Source organism: Grus americana, chromosome 1 (genome assembly GCF_028858705.1).
Source record: "Grus americana isolate bGruAme1 chromosome 1, bGruAme1.mat, whole genome shotgun sequence".
Taxonomy (NCBI): Eukaryota; Metazoa; Chordata; class Aves; order Gruiformes; family Gruidae; genus Grus; species Grus americana.
In genome coordinates this window covers 141,261,927-141,282,166 of record NC_072852.1, presented here as the reverse complement: position 1 = coordinate 141,282,166, position 20,240 = coordinate 141,261,927, and positions in this window count along the sequence as shown.

The window sequence follows — 20,240 nt, the reverse complement described above, 5'->3', positions numbered from 1 at the left end:
TGATTTTTTTTGATATATTAGTTTCTCACTCCTGACCACTACTGAAAATAAAATCAGTTTCATTTAATGTCAGAAACTTAGGCCTCTAATCTTCATTAGAATCTATCTGACCCTTTGTGCAGCAAAGTATTTTCAGTTCTCCCATACATTTACAACTACTTGTTCTTGACCTTCAACCATACAGTCAGACTCCAGGAGTGTGAAGATTGCAGCTGACTAGAACGGCTGAAAATTTAGATAATCAGTGAAACACATAGGTCGTTCTCTTGGATATTTGAAGTTGTTCACTTGACTAAATATGGTTATACATGCACACACACATTCACATATGTGCATATATATATATATATACATGCAAGTGTTGGTAAATCATATTCTTGATAATATGCTATTTTAGCAAATGACTGGCCAGTCAAATACACAACTTAATTTACAACAAAGTCACCTTCTCTGAATAAAAGGCCATTCCCCTCTGCCATTATTCCATACATCTCTACTCCTAAATACAGCTGAATAAAAATTATTTGGTTACTGACTTGACATACATAAGAAAATGCAGTTTTAGATGGACCAAATGTATGTGAGTCAGTTTTTAAAAATAACCTCGTTCAAAATTTCAGAAAAGTTAAAATAATTTTACAGAAAAAAAAAAAAAAGATATACATATATAAAGCTACGTTTTCCAGGCAAGATTCATAGAAAAGACAAAGAATTAGTAATAAGAATAGTAATTCCACCCTTAGAGTCACAGAATCATAGAATCGTTTTGGTTGAAAAAGACCTTTAAGATCATTCAGTCTAGCTGCAAACTTAAGACTGCCAAGTCCACCACTAAACCATGTCCCTAAGCACCACATCTACACATCTTTCAAATACTTCCAGGGATGGTGACTCAACCACTTCCCCAGGCAGCCTGTTCCAATGACTGACAACCCTTTTTTGTGAAGAAATTTTTCCTAATATCCAATCTAAACCTCCCTTGGTGCACCCTGACACCATTTCCTCTTGTTCTATTGCTTGTTACTTGGGAGAAGAGACCCACCTGACTACAACCTCCTTTCAGGTAGTTGTAGAGAGCAATAGTCTCTTTAGCCTCCTTTTCTCCAGGTGTCTTGGTTTCGACAGGCACAGAGTCAATTTTCTTTCTGGCAGCTGGTTTTGGATTTAGGATGAGAATAATGTTGATAACACACTGATGTTTGTCATTGTTGCCAAGCAGTCAAGGACTTTTCAGCTTCTCGTACTACCCTGCCAATGAGAAGGCAGGGGCACCCAAGAAGTTCGGAGGGGACACAGCCAGGACAGCTGACCCAAACTGGCCGAAAAGATATTCCATACCATACGATGTCATGTTCCGTTTGCAGCTGGGGGGCCTTGCATGGCAGTTGGGGATCTTGTGCAGCAGCTGGGGTCTTGCACAGCATTGACTTCGGGTGGTGAGAAACTGTGCTGTTCATCACTTGTTTTGCAGTAGTAATAATAATAATATGTCCTTTTTTTTGTTTGTCCTATTAAACTTTTTTTATCTTAACCCATGAGTTTTCTCACTTTCACTCTTTTGATTCTCTCCCTCATCCCACTGGGGTGCTGTGAGTGAGCAGCTGCATGGGGCTGAGTTTCCGTCCAGGGCTAAACCACATAAGGCTAAACAACCCCAGTTCCCTCAGCCGCTCCTCACAGGACTTGTGCTCCAGTCCCTTCACCATCTTCGTTGCCCTTCTCTGGACACGCTCCATCACCTCCATGTCTTCTTGTAGTGAGGGGCCCAAGACTGAACACAGCACTCGAGGTGCGGCCTCACCAGTGCTGAGTACAGGGGGACAATCAATTCCCTAGTCCTACTAGGACTTCTTTGGGAAAACACATTTTCACTGAAACTCTTGGTGTAGTTGCTGCCTAATCCAAGTCTTCAGAAGATACTTTATCTCATTTCTTAAATTACTGTCTCAATTGATATGCTGTAGATTATTCTTAATTTACCCCCAACTCCAGTGTGGTCTTCAGATTCTTCCTCATATCACACTTTTTAGAAGAAATTAACGTAGATGTGACCTTTCCGAGGTGACTCTCTGACCCACCAAAATATAGATTCACTTTCTGTTTGATTCACTGAATGCTATAAATGTGAGTAAAATACTATAAATTTGAATGGAAGGCTTTTACTTGTGTCAGTCAGTTACACTTAATTAAAACCATTTTTTTCTCAGCAAAACAAAATACAGCAATTTGCAAACTTTATATAAGCTTAACTTTCCCCTATATCCCTCCACATAAATTAAAAAAAAAAAAGTTTTTAGTTATTAATAATTTTGTATGTATGAAGACTCAATCAATGGTTTATTTATACAATGTTTTGGAATGGATCACATGCTGTCTGGAGATCTTTGCATGTTTCTAAGAAAACCAAAACTTCCTCTCTTTTGTTTCTGCTTTTTACTTCAGTGGAAGAAAGTTCATATCTGGCATCAATTTTGAGAAGGACTTCAAAAAGCTAATATCTTAAAAATTGATCTGAATGTCCAGGTAAATGAGGGACATACAGGATCAATTTTAAGCATCATTTTATTAACAGTTATCAAGAATGGCATGTTCTCATTCATTTTATCATTCTATATATTTAATTAGTAGCCACATACAGGAGCACACTTCTACCACATAATCAATAAATTATGGCATATCACCTTTAATTTAATTTCCTCAGGGGTCAATTAATTTTTTAATATTACATTCTCCACCCTGGAGAATCTACAGATTCAGTTCTACTCCTTCCTTCAAAGCAAAAAGTCCTGTTTTCAAGTGCTTCTGAAACAGACTATTTAACCCTTTTCTGCTCCAGTAATTGTGCAATATGAATTAATATTTTTCATTCATTCACCATCCTTTGTTTTTAAACAAAAAATGTGATTCCACAGTACTTCAAAGAATGATGGTGGTGGTGGACTTTTAGGCGGTGAACCAATGCCCACTTCTAGATCAGAATTTATCTGAAAAAAATGGGGGGAAAAATCTGTCAGAATATCAGAATAAGAGGTTTGCCAGACCACTGAATCCTGGGAAAATCTAAGCTTAAGTTGTCTGTACGATGGAGAGGATAAAGGAGCAAAGTAGCATATAATCATTAGTCAAGGTTGAAGGTTTTATGTCTCCCACAGTTAAGTAAATATAAATGCAAATGTATGTAATTGCTTTGTGCTATGCTTCTAAGGAAGTAATTGATATCTCCAGAAATTATGGTTACCACCAGCAGTATAAAGTATCTGTTCTCCTCATAGTAATGTAGAAAAGTTTTGCTAACTCCGTTTTACAGAAGATGTTAAGAAACTAAAGGTAATCCTATGTGACATGTATTAGAGATTCCTTATATGTCTATGAATTCATAGAATAAAGCCTCGAGACAATAAAACATCTTGCAGCAAGTCTCCACTACTCAAAATTTCCTGGGTGTTTTTGTTGGCGGTTTTTCTGGTGGTTTTTTTGTTATATTTTGGTTTGGGTTTTTGTGGTGTTTTTGTTTGTTTGGGGTTTTTTTTAGTATATAATTGCAGTACAGTTATTCCTAGTATGTAAGTATATGAACATATGTATGTTTGTCTCTGTATGTAGGCATTTTTGAGTGATTTTCTAGAAAGTTACCTCTTCAGAGATTTTCACTGATACCTTGGATGTAGGTAGTTAGGGCCCGGCGGCCGGAAGATGTCGCGCTGTACGGAAAGATAAGACCCCTCTCTTAGTAGCCAATAGTGTTTAATTTACGACGTAGGCAGACGGATGTGATGTTGTAAACCTAAGCTATATAATGCTCCGTTGCCCACCAATAAACGCCATTTGCCGTCCACCACATTGGTGTCTGTGAGCTAATGGACCGAACGACCCGGGGTTGGTCGTCGTGCCGTTCCTGAACCAGGTCGTCACGCCAACGACAGGCAACACTTGGACCTTTACTGTGAAATAAGAGTATCATAGAATCATAGAATAATTTGGGTTGGAAGGGACCATTAAAGGTCGTGTAGCTCAGCCACCCTGCAATAAGCAAGAACATCTTCAACTAGATCAGGTTTCTCACAGCCCCATCCAACCTAACTTTGAATGTTTCCAGGGATGGGGCATCCACAACCTCTCTGGGCAACCTGTTCCAGTACCTCACCACCCTCACAGTAAAGAATTTCTTTTTAACATCTAATCTAAATCGACCCTCCTTCAGCTTAAACCCATTACCCCTTGTCCTGTCACTACACTCCCTGATAAACAGTCCCTCTCCATCTTTCCTGTAGGCCCCTTGAGGTACTGGAAGGCTGCAATAAGGTCACCCTGGAGCCTTCTTTTCTCCAGGCTGAACAACCCCAACTCTCTCAGCCTGTCCTCATCGGAGAGGTGCTCCAGCCCTCTGATCAGCTTCGTGGTGGAGCTCTTTTGCGTTAGATGAACATTTGAATATCAACAAAAGTAGAAGCACCTACAAAATCAAACTGTAAAAACCCCACAAGATTTCTTAGTTACATCATCTCATAATAACATTGCCTCATTTACAGCACCTAATAATCTGGTTTATTACACCTCATACTGGCAAGCAACAAGTGTCAGATGAAGGTGCAAGCCAAAAACCACATGGCATATTTGAAAATATGGAGGAGACTTTCTGTCTAATGTCCTGAAATATAGGAGTTTATACTCATTCTGGTTTTGCTGTTTTACTTTCCCGTGGATATTTGCATTATTATAAAATGCTTGTGCTGAAAATTAGACTTTTCTAATCTGTCTGAATTTCTGCAAACAAATTAAAGAGAAAAAAAATCACATTTCAAAACATAGGCAAGTAGTAACAAACAATTACAATTCAATCATAATATTTGTATGCTTTTTTGCTATCTGCTTTATTTGAAATTAGATGACTTTTCTCAATTTCTGTTCCACCTAAGCAATTATTCTAGCTTTTAAAATGCAATTATCTTCAATGATAAACCGGCTTATCATTGTGTTTCAATTCTATTTATTGATAATTGTTATATTAAAAATTTTATGCAATACTTGGATGATGCTAAGAAACATGAACTAAATGTTGCAGAACCAAGCAAGTATTTTCTTATTTTCAGTCAAACAGAAATTGGTTTCAAATTTTACCTGGGTGTATTGGCAACACAAAGGTAAACAGAAGTTTTCTGACAGATTAATTTACTGAAACACTGAGCAGCAACTGGAAGGCAGAATAGTTTCTGCTGTGAGGAAAATAATACAGATTTTTTTTTTTCTTGTCTTCTTTCCTTTCTGTTAAAAAAAGGGGGGGGGAAAGTGTAGAGGCAGATGACTGGATAATGGATGGCTAGGGATCTACTTCCTTTCAGATAAATGGACTCCAGGTGAAAATAGTGAAAATGTTGCTATCAGGATCAAAAATACAGTAAATGATATCACAGCTGCTGAAACAACACATACAACAGTTTTTAGTTAACTATGTGTGGCAGTTTGATTCTAGTATATTTCACCAAACACTTTGGAGCTCTGAAAGAATTTTGAAGGTTGTACCTCTATGTGAAGAGAATAACTCACAGGCATACTTTTGGCAGCTTTTGGAAGTTAAAGAAGTTAGCAACGCGGCTGCAAGTACTTGGTCCAGATATTGTGAACAAAGTAGATAAAGGAAATATATATATTATTATGTCCTAAGAATAAAAAGCAGAATAACCATAGCAATCCAACCAACTCCTGATAGATTTCTATTTTAAAATCTAATTTGTGAGCACCAGACACCTGTATGAAGCAACATTAAATCTCATACAATATCACTGTATGTCTTATTCTATCAAACAGATGTTTCATGGTGAAACTGAATTTATTGAAAATTATCTGCTTTCTTCAATGAGTTTTTGCTTAATGTGTTACTGATATATTTTGCTGTTTGAAAGTATATTATATAATATAATCAAGGAACCATAAAATAATTTAGCTATGACAAGAAAAATTGTGGTAAGTGGATTGAAATAAGCTGTATATTTATATCATGCTGCTCTCGTCTTACTTGCTATCAACTCAGCTACATGAAAATAAAACTCGCACAGCATCGAAAAATTTGACATATTTTCAGTGTTACTCTAAAAAGTTAGTAGTTACAATTATATATTATGTGGGTGGCATTTATGCATTTTTGAAAATTACTTCTTGACAAGTTAAGCATCAGTTTCATTTTACAGTGAGTTACATTACCTTGTGTGACAACTTAAAAACTTTCAAGAGCTAAGGAATGACATTACAGTTTTGCATGTTGCTAACTTTGCTTTTGTAAGTTGGGATATCTCTTGTTGATGTCTGCAGTCTAGGAAGAAATCTTTGTGCCTTGCAGAACCTGGTGACATCATTAAACACACTGCAGCGGCTTTCTGTTTGGTAGTCTACAAAACGATAATAATCTACCATAATTTGTACCTTAAAATATTTCCCTAAAAACCCCAAAACCTGCATATTTCACAAATAGGGTGTAACAATCAATCCTATAAAAGGACTGAATACAAGTGGAGATAGCAGGAGAAAGCATGTTTGAGGAGTAGCTTCTACCAGCCTGGGAGTGCATAGATGCAATTTTCAGCATCTGCCAGGGGTCACAGCACAGTGGCTAAGTCTAATTGGTTTTGAATCTTCCATTGCCTTCACTAATGCTGAGAAAAATGCATCCAGAAATTTTGTTTGCTTATCAGGCTGGTCACTATTAGACTAAAACAGTAACATCTGAGGGAGTTTGAGTGAAAACAGACTGGAAACCCTTCACCACCAAAGCAAACAAAGATGCGCTACTGACTTCTCAATTTTGAATGCTCAGTTATGACTGGTACAGGTTCAAGGGCAGACCAGTTAGATTAAAACCCCACAGTTTGTACTCAAACAGTGCAAAGACCACACTCAACCAACTTTGTGCAAATCTGTTAAATACGTAGTAAGCCGTTTCCTCCATGTTTTTAGTCTACTACATGCTGCCTTTGAGAGCATCCAAATAGAAACTGGGCCTCAATTAGTATATATGTGATACTGTGACAAAAAACATTGACAGTGATTTTCTTTGACAGATAATTTTTATTTATTTCCCCTGCACAAACTCTTTGGCAGAACCAAATATCATAGAATTGTAGAATTATAGAACAACCCAGGTTGGAAAGGACCTTGAAAGATCATCTGGTCCAAACTTTTGTGGGAGAGAGCCTAGATGAGATTATCTAGCACCCTATCTAGTCACTTCTTGAAAACCTGCAGTGATGAGGACTCTACCACATCCCTGGCGACTCTACCACATCCCTGGGGAGGTTGTTCCAGTGATCGATTATTCTCATTGTAAAAAATTTCTTTCCTATATCAAGATTAAACGTCTCCTGGTACAACTTGTGCCCGTTGCCCCCAAATATTTTTTTTTTCCCCTTTGATGAGTGCAGTCATCTGCTTTAATGGAAGAGCTGAAATTTTTTCACTATAATTGACCTTAAGTTTTGATTTGGCTCTTTCATTTGAGATCATGTCTTTAAACAAAATTGTGACCAGAGTAGATCAGAGTATTTATGTAGGCTTCTACCCGGCTGGCCTCATTTACACTTCTACAAGATCCACCACTTAGTTAAAATCACAATAAAGTTAAACAAAAGTAAAATATGTTTTCCCTGAATATATACTTGAAAGAAGGAATAACTAAACACTTAATTATTCAAAGGGCATTCAAATATCAGGGCAGTTATTTAAACCCAGTTGCTAATGATTGCTGGAAATGGGCATTTGTTTGCTATTTTTCCATTACTATTCCATTATTTCCATTATTGCATTTGCAGTAATTTAGTTGTGGAATGTATGCCATTATGGTTTTAAGCAGTAAGTCACGAATTTCCTACAGTATCCACTAAATCTATCTGCAGTAGTATGAAGACATCTAATGTCATTAGATTTATAGATCACAACTTGTAATTATGTCAATCTGAAACAATTATATGTTTGTAATTTTTAAGGATCTTTCACTTGGATCCTGATTTTCTATTAACATTTCAGGTACCACTTTGTACTTAGAACTATTTGAAAGTAATTTAATAATTCTTTAGCACTACAGATGAGATTTAATGCATGCTTCAATGTGCAGTATAAATCTGTCAGTCTTATCAAATAAACAAATTTCTTATATGTAAAAATTATGTTTGAGCTATCATCAAACCCAACATGTGTTCTAATGGGAATAAAAGACACCAGTGAACTGGCTTACTATAAAAATGCAATTATTTAATAACATTTTAAGCTGGGTTGGGTTTTTTTTTTCAAAGAATAGTAGCACTGACATTTCATAAAACTGTAACAATCATGAAACATTTCTTTGAGTATGCAACGTGTATATACTGAGTTTACACTGGCATAATATAGGGGTAACCTTGTCTGTATGCCACAGCACTGCACACCAGGAAATATCACCAGTTTTGTCAAAGTCTTTCTGTATGATTTTATGCAGATCACTTATGTAACTTCTCATTCTGCAGGACTTTCATTTCTGGTTGTTTTGAATTCCTGGGATGATGCTACAGAAAAGTAAAATACAGATCCAGATGTCAGAGAGCCTTAAACAATCTACAGCACGGATTCTTTCAGCAGCATTGCATTTCTCTCTTAAAATCCTACCTGATTTCCTTTTTAAAACACACACACACACAGACACACACAGACAGATGTTTACCATAACCAAATATTTTTTGAATTAACTGAGAGCAAATACAGCTTCTAATCTAACTGGGATTCATTGAGGGTAGGTTTCAGCTTTCTCTCTAGCACCTAGGTAAAGATTGTCCATAACCCTTTGTTTTGCCTACCACACAACCAGTAACTCCTTCAGAGTGAGTCTGACCTTGCCAGCCATGGTGGACTGCTGTCTTCCAACGTGAGTGGTACTAACTACTATAATGTATTTTTGTGATACAAATAATGTACAATTCTACATTAAAAGCAGACCTGTCACTCTAATCCATTGAATCTGGTTCCTCAACATGGATCTTCTCCTAGAAGCGTGAGGACAAAGGACATTCCTCCTCCACTATTCCAGTTTGAGCTCCTGTTCCTTCATCCTCACTTCCATTTTCCTCATGCTAAGTCCATAAATATAACATCCTGACAACCTGTCTGAGGTTCTTCAATTAAGGCTGATAGTCACCATTTAGTTCTGCCTGCAATATGCATTGCCCTACATTGTATCCACTCTGTTTTCTGCACAGGCTTAGAAAAACCTTCCTTCCTTCAGGCCTCTGCTCTTGGGACAAAACTGAGAACACAAGGTATCAAATGATAAATAGACTCTGAAATCGGTCATTTATGTCCATTAAATTAAAACATTACAGACTAATGTTAACATTATGTGTTCATGGCTTGGAGAGGACACTTTCAGTGGCACTTCAGAGATTTTCTGAATGGTCTTGTATCCATCATCAGCTATGCCAAGAAACCTGGGAAAGCTGAGAGAATGGAGCGTACGTAGTCTTGTTTTGAGAGTCTGGTTACACAGGAAAGCTAACAAAGAGCTAAGTATAGGAAAATTAATCATAGGAAAGCTAATTATGTAAAAGCTAAAGAAGAGATCAATATATTTTTCTGGGCAACCTATGAACTTCTCCAGTAACCCAGAAGCCATCAACTGAACAATAATAATTAATAGTCCAGTCATAACCTAAAAAGAACATCCAATCGGAACATTTAGTAAGTCTGTCTGATTAGAGGTTATGATGATGTACAGTGTATTTATTCACTTTACAACTTTCAAGATAGTTCTTGTATCATTGTTACCTTATTTAAAGCCCGGGGTTTTTTAGCTTCAGCTTCCTGCCAATAAGTCTCATTACATTTTCTCTGCCTGATTAAATAATGTTTTCCTATTAACTTTCTTTAAGTGCTTGATGGCTGTGATCAAACCACCTGCAAACTTTTTTGAACAAGCAAAATAGATCAGAATCTCTGATTTTAAATCTCAGGGAGAAAAAAAAAAATCACTGTCAATAATTCCTATAACTGTTCCTTCTCACCTTTAATTTTTCACAGATATTTAGAATTGGAGATGTCAGAATCAAAACTAGTGATCCCATTTTGCTCATATACAGAATTAATGGATTTTTTTCCCTGTGAGTTTACATTCTCATTCATAAATTGAAGAATTGGACTGATTACTTGGATAATAGTCACACAGAAAGCTTGTATATGGCTGATTTTCCTAATGATCAAGTCCTCTGTAAGCCACTGTTTTCAGAGATAAGGTTATTGTACGGAATATATAGCTGGTAATTAATTAATTTTACATGCATCTGTATTGGACAAACCTTGTCCCTCTGCAAGCAGCTTACTAAATAACTCAGAGCACTGTGTTATTATTTTTTCCCTATTACTGAACACATGCATCATCTCCAAACAGTGTGTGGATTATATTCTTTCATGTCATTGTTAAAAGTAATTAATGAATGGTTCTGTTGGGTTTGCGTGGCAAGGTTTTGGCAGCGCGGGGGCACAGGGACGGCTTCTGTGAGAAGCTGCTAGAAGCTCCCCCTGTGTCTGACAGAGCCAATGCCAGCCGGCTCCAAGATGGACCCGCCCCTGGCCAAGGCCAAGCCCATCAGCGCCTCTGTGATAACATATTTAAGAAGGGGAAAAACCAGTTAGAGCTTTTGCAGCCGGAGAGAGGAGTGAGAAGCTGTAAGAAACTCTGCAGACACCAAGGTCAGTGCAGAAGGAGGGGGAGGACGAGCTCCAGGCGCCGGAGCAGAGATCCCCCTGCAGCCCATGGTGAAGGCTATGGTGAAGCAGGCTGTCCCCCTGCAGCCCATGGAGGAAGGATGAGGGGGTGTGGAGATTCCACCTGCAGCCCGTGGAGGACCCCACGCCAGAGCAGGTGGAGGCACCTGAAGGAGGCTGTGGCCCATGGGAAGCCCACGCTGGAGCAAGTTCCTGGCCGGACCAGTGGACCCGTGGAGAGAGGAGCCCACACTGGAGCAGGTTTGCTGGCAGGACTTGTGACCCCGTGGGGGACCCCGCACTGGAGCAGTTTGCTCCTGAAGGTCTGCACCCGGTGGGAGAGACCCACGCTGGAGCAGTTCGTGAAGGACTGTCTCCCGTGAGAGGGACTCCATGCTGGAGCAGGGGAACGATGAGAGGAGTCCTCCCCCTTGAGGATGAAGAAGCGGCAGAGACAACATGAGATGAACTGACCGTAACCCCCATTCCCTGTCCCTCTGTGCCGCTGAGGGGGGTGGAGGTTGAAGCCGGGAGTGAAGTCGAGCCCGGGAAGATGGGAGGGGTGGGGGGAGGTGTTTTAAGAGTTGATTTTATTTCTCGTTCCTCTACTCTGTTTTGCTTAGTAATAAATTAGATTAATTCCTTCTCTAAGTTCAGTCTGTTTTGCTCGTGACAACAATTAGTGAGTGATCTCTCCCTGTCCTTATCTCGACCCACAAGCATTTCGTTATGCCTTTTCTCCCCTGTTTAGTGAATGAGGGGAGTGATAGAGCGGCTCTGGTGGGCACCTGGCCTCCAGCCAGGGTCAACCCATCACAATGGTGAAGAACCAACATATCAAGATCTTTTAAAATGTCATGTCTTCAGTTACGTCATACATTTACATTAAGACGCAAGTCATTTAGTCATTTTTAATCCAAACAGACAGTGTAATTTTAATTCCATTTTATTTTTTGCTGAGATGCGATGGGTACCAGATCAAGTACCTTGTGGTAATGAAAGTGAATCACATCAAATATATTACTATTATCAAGAAAAAATTACAGTTTTGTCAAAAATGTTACAAAAATAGTTCTAAAGGATTTTTTTTTTGTAAACTATGTTCACTGAAATAATTTTCATTGATGTCCTGTAATTCTTTATTCATCTTTTCATTTGTAAGGTGTTCTTTATTTTGTCCAAGATCAGTATTCCGGCAAGTCCATAATTAGTTAAGCTGTCTCTGTAAGCATTTTAAAATACTGCAACATTAGCTGTCTTCCAACTCTGTAGAACTTTTCTACTGTCCTATGACTTACTGAAAGCAAATAGCAAGGATTCAGCTGATTCTTTTGAAGCTCTGAAATGTGTAACCAGTAACAATGCAGTGAGACAAAATGTCACATTGGATCACGGTAGATCATAGAGGAAGATCTAGGGGGATGTTTGTTGGGTTGTTTGTTTATTTGTTTAGTTAGTTTTGTTTTTTTTTTTTTCTACAGAGGAAAAGAGTGGCTTCATTTCTTTTCCAGGAACTGAAAAGAATGCAATGTAAGATAAATTGTGCCTAAAAAAACCAAACAAAACAGTTGATGCAGATTTCCAGAGTGAATTACTTGCTTCATAATCAGTAGGTGTTCTGCTGTTGACTTCCACCAAGAGAGGAGTCTGCTCCTTATATTTACACAGTAAGATTTTGATGTGTGAGAAAGTTTGCTTCTCTAGAAATATATACAGGGGTTTTTTAGCACTTTCATGTATTCTTTGTTCTCCAGCTTTTAAACCAATTTATGTTGGGAGCTGTAGAAGGCCTGGGAAGAAGCTATATGTATTTCATACTTGAACTGTGAATCTTACTTATTGGAGATGGTTTTGTATTTGCATTGATTTGGTTGGGTTTTGTTTGTTTTCAAGAATATTGCTAGACATAAGATATCTGTGTGCTGCAGAGATGTTATTTCCTTCTGATACATTTACTTTGCAAAATGATTATAATAATTCAGTCAGTTATACATTTCTTCAAAGCAATATGGATTGTTATAATACTGCAAAATTATCAATGAACCTACTCTTACATGAGTACAACTCAATGAAAATTTGATTCTTGATGCCTTAATTTTCAGGTTGATTTCAAACTACTGAATGATGAATTAAAGTTATAATGATAAGTCCTATGGATAAATTTAATAACTGTTTCATAAAAACACTAATAGTAGTTCTACCCAAACAGCTATCTGTAGCTGACGCTCAGTTTAGTCCCTATTGTCTGATCTACCATAGCTACTTTGAAAAAAATCAGTAACTATCATTAAAAACAGTTTTATTTAATATACAAAAATATTTGGTTAATACAGAAGGGATTATTTTCTGAGATTGTTACTAAACATACACATGGAGAAACAAGATACCTTATTTTAAAATACATAGCTATTTAGCCACAACTCTTTAAAAAAAAAAAAAAAAAAAAGAGGATATTCTCACATCTGTCATTTCCTTGAGAATAGAAAAGGGTATGAAACTACAAAAGACCACAATATTTTTGTATTTAGTGTCTATTTGCTTGCAGGATCATGAAAAAAACCCTGTATATTTAAAGATTGAGGTGAGTGAAAACTTTTGAATGGAGTTGAAGGTCACAAGAGATGATTTAGTAGTTTTATGGCCAGTGGGAAGAGAACTCAGTGTAATGTCAAAATGAAACAGCAGTACAAGTGAAAACAAAAGCAATTATAACATACATGATTTAGGATCATGTTCCTGTGTTACATTTCCATGCAGTTAAGTTAAGCAGCCCTTGGATAGTACTCATTCCAGAACTAAAACTCCCTAAGGCTAGTCTGACAATCCTAGAAAGAAATCAATTCATAAGTAAATGATAGTTTAAACAAAAAAATTTAAAATTGGATAAAAAGTGTATAATTGTTTTATTAATTCAAAGCTATATTTGTCACAAGAAAAAAATCTTCACAAATTCAACTAAACTATAATCTTGTTAAGTTCAAGATAAATGTATATAATTATTTTCTTGCTTTGAAATAATGATTTAGTTACAAAATTCAAGTATGAAAAATTTGGAAAGTTTTGCTTTAAGCAACGTTAATTCCTACTGGTTTCTAAGCAATTTTCATAAAATAATAATCCAAAACTAATTTAGAAAAAATGAAGACACAGCCTGGCCCTTAAACAGACTATAAATATCTCAGGATATTTGGAATCAACAATATTTTTGAAATACTTATTTCTGGATCTTAGTTGTGGCATTACATCTTTGTCTTTAGTAAGCAATTTGTTTAATTTTAGAAGAAGGGAGAGGATCAGAAAAAATACAGGAAAATGAAACTGTGAATAATAATAAAACATAGTTGATTAGATAATTAGTTGGGAATATCATACCATAAGCAGTCTTAAAATAAGAAATTACATGAAAAATTCACACACATTTCAACCTAATATTGGCCTAACACCATGTAATATCTTTTACTTTTATGCCTGTGCATGTTTTGGACTCTTCTTAATTCTCTTGATATAGGACTGGAGAATCTTAAAATTTTTAAAGTATTTGTTTAGGCATTCACACATGCACAAAATATTAAAAAATATTAAAAATAAATAAAAATGAGGAGAGGAGAGGAGGTTGAAAAACTTAATCTAATCATGCCCAAGAAGAAATACAGTAAGTTGTAAAATAATTTTAGTTAGAAGAGAGGTAATCTGTTTCTGCTGCTGCTAAAAACAGGGACAGCTTAGATCAGGTTGCTCTAGGTCTTGCCCAATTGAGCTTTAAATATCTCTGTTGATATACAGTTCACCTTTCTGGAATATACAAATATTCCAGCACTTGGTTACTTTCATTGTGATTTTTCTTCTCCTATTACATGGTTGGAATTTCCCTTGTTCCAACTTGTTTCTATAATTTCTTATCCCACTATGTGCACTTCCAGGAAGGGATACACTCTGTCTCCTTTATACCTTCATGTTAGACAGCTGTGAGCATCAATAAGGTCCTCCATTAGCCTTCGTTTTTAAGGCTGAATGAAACCAACTTTCTCCATCTGTCCTCTTAAGTCATGTGCTCCTGTCCCTTAGCTGGATTTACTGCTGGAAAGCCAGTACGTCAATGTGGTTTGGGGAACCCAAAATGGAACACAAATCATTTAAAGAACTTTGACAGATGTGGAAGTTGAGCTATTGTTCTTACATATCCTGTGATAATTCTTCCCCAATGGTATTATTACAAAGATACAATTAAAAAAAAAACCCCAACTTAATCCACATGACCAAAAAAAAAAAAAAAAAAAAGAGAAAGGAGCTGGATATAAAACTGAAAAGTAACTGAAGCATTCTAGAAATATAAAGGAACAGAGGAATGGAAACCAAGTTGTTACAAGAAGAAAAATCAATAGACTGCTATGTTCCAGATAAAGACAATCATTTGGCAAATCTTAGCAAGGAAAAATTGGAAATGTTCTGTAAAAATGTTCTTTACACTATTTCCATCTTCCTGGTGTTTTATTATCCTGTGTCCAGGCAAGAAATATAAATATGGTTAAGATATAGAAATCTGCAGAGGAATTATGACAGTTAAATCTAAACTTATTTTGAGATTTCCTTTGCAGAAAGGAAGAAAATATTAGACTTCTCATATGAGTATTTAAAATAGGAAATATGCATTATGCTCTGGAGGTGCTTTCCCCTTTCCTTTCTCTTTCCATTGACTGTTGAGGAACTAGCTTCATCTAAATCACTCTGTTGGGTCTGTCTGAGATGGAGTCAGCTGTCCCCACAGCAGCCCTCACAGCGCTGTGCTGTGTATCGGCAGCCAGCAAGGTGTTGGTAACACACTAGGGTTTGGCCACTGCTGAGCAGCGCTGGCACACACCAAGGCTTCTCTCCAACATTCACCCCCTCACCAGTGGGCTGGGGGTGGGCGAGGCCTTGGGAGGGCACACAGCCAGGACAGCTGGCCCAAACTGACCGAAGGGATATTCCATATGACGTCTGCTCAGCAATAAAAGCTAAGAGAAAGGAGGAGGAATAGCAGGCATTCATTATTTACAACATTTGCCTTCCTGAGCAACCGCTATGTGTACTGAAGCCCTGCTTCTCAGGAAATAGCTGGACATCTCCTGCTGATGGGAAGTAGAGAATAAATCTTTTGTTTTCTTTTGCTTCTGTGTGTGGCCTTAGCTTTTACTTTATTAAACTGCCTTTGTCTTGACCCACGAGGTTTTTTTCCATCTTATTTTCTTCCTCCCTGTCCTGCTGAGGAAGGGAGTGATAGATTTGCTTGGTGGTCACCTGATGTTCAGCCAAGGTCAACCTCCACAATCACTAGCAACCTCCACAATCACTAACATATAATGATGACTAAAAATAGGTGAACATCAACCTTAATTCATGGCAGCAAAGGAAGAAAAAGTATTACTTGATTATTTTAGGTTTCTTTTTCCATCAGATGACTTGTTTTTCATGAACTGTGTGGTGGGTTGACCCTGCCTGGGGGCCAGGTGCCCACCAGAGCTGCTCTATCACTCCCCTCATTCACCAGACAGGGGAGAAAAGGCATAACGAAACGCTTGTGGGTCGAGATAAGGACAGGGAGAGATCACTCACTAATTATCGTCATGGGCAAAAGAGACCGAACTTAGAGAGGGAATTAATCTGATTTATTACTAAGCAAAACAGAGCAGAGGAATGAGAAAAAAATCAACTCTTAAAACACCTCCCCCCACCCCTCCCATCTTCCCGGGCTCGACTTCACCCCCGGCTTCAACCTCCGCCCCCCCCCCAGCGGCACAGGGGGACGGGGAATGGGGGGTTACGGTCAGTTCATCACACGTTGTCTCTGCCGCTTTTTTGTCCTCAGAGGGAGGACTCCTCTCAACGTTCCCCTGCTCCAGCATGGAGTCCCTCTCACGGGAGACAGTCCTTCACGAACTGCTCCGGCGTGGGTCTCTCCCACAGGGTGCAGACCTTCAGGAGCAGATTGCTCCAGCGTGGGGTCCCCCACAGGGTCACAAGTTCTGCCAGCAAACCTGCCCTGGCGTGGGCTCCCCTCTGCACGGGTCCACAGGTCCTGCCAGGAACTTGCTCCAGCGTGGGCTTCCCACGGGCCACAGCCTCCTTCAGGTGCCTCCACCTGCTCCAGCGTGGGGTCCTCCACGGGCTGCAGGTGGAATCTCTACACCCCCTCATCCTTCCTCCATGGGCTGCAGGGGGACAGCCTGCTTCACCATGGTCTTCACCACGGGCTGCAGGGGGATCTCTGCTCCGGCACCTGGAGCACCTCCTGCCCCTCCTTCTGCACTGACCTTGGTGTCTGCAGAGTTTCTTACAGCTTCTCACTCCTCTCTCCGGCTGCAAAAGCTCTCATTAGGTTTTTTGGGTTTTTTTTCCTTTCTTAAATATGTTATCACAGAGGCGCTGATGGGCTTGGCCTTGGCCAGGGGCGGGTCCATCTTGGAGCCGGCTGGCATTGGCTCTATCAGACACAGGGGAAGCTTCTAGCAGCTTCTCGCAGAATCCACCCCTGTAGCTCTCCCCCCATCGCTACCGAAACCTTGCCACGCAAACCCAACACAAACTGATAAATAAACATTATTTACTTTCATTTCTAAAACAGCAATTTTATACAAAATGCCTTTGAGCAACAAGGTAGGGCGAGGAATTAGCAAGAAGTAGTGATGCATTGCCATTGCTTATTCCTCTCTTTTTTTGTATCTTGCATCTCCAGAGGTCCTCCTCTGGCAAACCTTCTTCAGATCCCTCCTTTTCTTCTTTCCTTTTTTTTAAGAGCCACTTATTGCCTCAGTAAATAAATCTCTGTTGAAAGCTACTGTATTGTCATGTGGGAATTCCAGAGAGCAGAAGAACTTGCAGAATTAATAAAACACTGATTCTGAGATGAAAATTTGTCAGTTAGTTTAGTGTGTATCAATGCCATGAAAGAAGTTTCAGCAGGGATGTTGATTTGGCCTGTGAAACCAGTGTGACCCCCTTACAGTAAATTCTGCAACAAACAAGCAAACAAACAAAAAGTATGTATACTCCCTGGGCTAAGTGGTCTGTGGCAATCAAATGCTTCTGGCACTTTTTAAACATTAAATTTATGTCATGAGTAATAAATTAAACACTGTCATGAAATATTCTTGACACTGGCTTTTGACTATCTGTATACTGAAATTGCAGCTCCTAGTACACTTTTATTCCAGTAAAATTACTCTGTCCAATAATTTTTGTGCATAGTCTGGGAGACAGGCAAGGAGCTACTCTTAGTAAGTAGTTTATATGAAGCCACCCTTTTCTGGGCTCCGAAAGCTCAATGGTATGGCTGTGGACCAGTCTGTGACAAAAGGCTGCCGTGCCAATGAATGGCCCCACTAACTTTATAGTTACTAGTTCAATGCTCTAGCCTTAATAGACCAAAAACATAATTTGTGAGGAATTTCATAGAAGCATGTGTCAAAGATTAAAAAACCAACCAACCAACCAAAAAACCAACCAAACAAAACCCCAACACTAAAGGAAGAGAAAGAAAAAGCACCTTACTCATTAAAAATAAAAAAAAAAAATCTTAGAAGACCAAGTTTAGACAGTTCTTCTTACAGAGTAACAAAAATGAGAAAATTGGTCCTAGTACCTATTGTTTCCCATCAAATCCAGCAACCACTTCAGATAGGTATTTGTTCTGTGTAAGGAATCAAAATATAGATCAACTTTTGGGGTTTTATATCATTCGTGTGTGTGTGTATACATGCATATATTATTACATATGATGATCTTTGTTTTCTAACATTTATCAAGACATTTAAAAAATAAGTCTAAACAAGAAGGGAAACTGTGAGGAAAAGGTGAGAAAGATAGATGGAGAGAAACAAAGGAAAGAAAGATCAACTTTAGGAGTTCCATGAATTTCTTATATTTTGAATAGGACCCTTTATTAAAATCATATAAATAATATGGGGAAGTACTTAAGAATTCTAAGTGTAAAGATACAGAAGATTAAAAAACAAATCCAAGAAGATGTGTTGTAAGATTAAAGGCTTCTCTTCTAAAAATCTTCAAAGAGAGTACAAATTTTTAGCAGATACAACAAAGATATGGCTGCATTAGGAAGAAGGGGAGCATGTAGATGAACAGGGAGGGAATCTGTGCCTGAAGATAACTATTGAAGAAAAGGGTTTTGAGAGAGAATTCAATAACTCATTAAAACGTTCAGGCTATTAAAAGGCCAGTAGTAAAACTAATGTGATTTTTTCAGGGTCTCAGCATTCTGTGAAAGAGATGGGAAGGTCAAGATACCCAAATATTATTTAATCAAGAAATGGGAGTTTCTGTCCTAACTGCTGTCATCCTCAGATGTGAGTGTTGATGAGGAGGGGAAGGAAGAATGTAAATGTCCTTTTTTCCTCCCTCATAACACAAAATGGGAGAGACTTCCGTAACCACATTATTGTCATTGTTGGATGAACTTCCTTATGGTCATTCTCCACTGGAAACACTGAAAAGTAATTTTTGCTGAAATTAGTAGACTATAAGGGAATACCACATTTTCTGCTAGGCCTGAAAATGGGTTAATGGTACAAAAAAATCTGTAGAATGATGGAGTAAAAGGGGACTTGATGGTAGAGAAACTATATGAGAAGTTACCTTTATTTTCGTTAAGAATGTTATAGTCAGGAGAGAGAAGACCTATTTAAAAAATTGGAAGATTCTGCATAGAGCTCAGCCTGTTCTGAGGTAGAACTGACCATCCCTCTATTCATCAAAAGATGCTGAAGACGTTAATCTCTAAAACCTATGTAACTGAAACTGCTTAAGTAAAAAAGGCTCTCCCTGTACATTTTTATACTAATGCATGTGTCTTTACAGATTAGATTATCTGTCAAAGCTTTTCCCTTTACTTTATCAATCTTCCAAGTTTTCCCTGTATTGAACTAACTTTATACCAGATGCTTGCTTTTTTTCTTTTTTCTTTGAGACTCCTTGCTGCAGACAACCATCTTTTCCCAAACACCATAGTTATGTCTGCTCTGCTACTCTCAGAAAAAAAAGTACTTTATTTCCTCACTTGCCCAGATATTTACCTGCTAGACAACAAGGATACGGCAAATATAGACACTTCCCTTTATTTTATCTACTTAAGCCATAACACCTACACAGGGTAGGATAAAACAAAGAAACCAAAAAAGAAAATTCCACAATGCATGCTTGTAGTCCTAGGTAGATAAAGACTATTTCTTCTTTGCATATACAAGAAATCTGGGAGTTTTCTGTTTGTCTTCAGATCAGTTCAGCCAAAAATGTAGCATTTAAAAATTGAATAAAGTTAATAGGAACCATATTAACTATCTTCTGGGCAGTATTAAAGGCTTTCAATTATTTTTTTCCTAAGAATCTAAATTTATGATATTTACTGCAACATATCAGCTTATTAATTCCTTGTGTCCATGTTTATCATCATGGATAATGCTTGCTCTGTTGCTTCTTTTCTACATCCTGTTTTGTTATGTTGAACCGTGAATAGCTAGATTAAATAACTATAT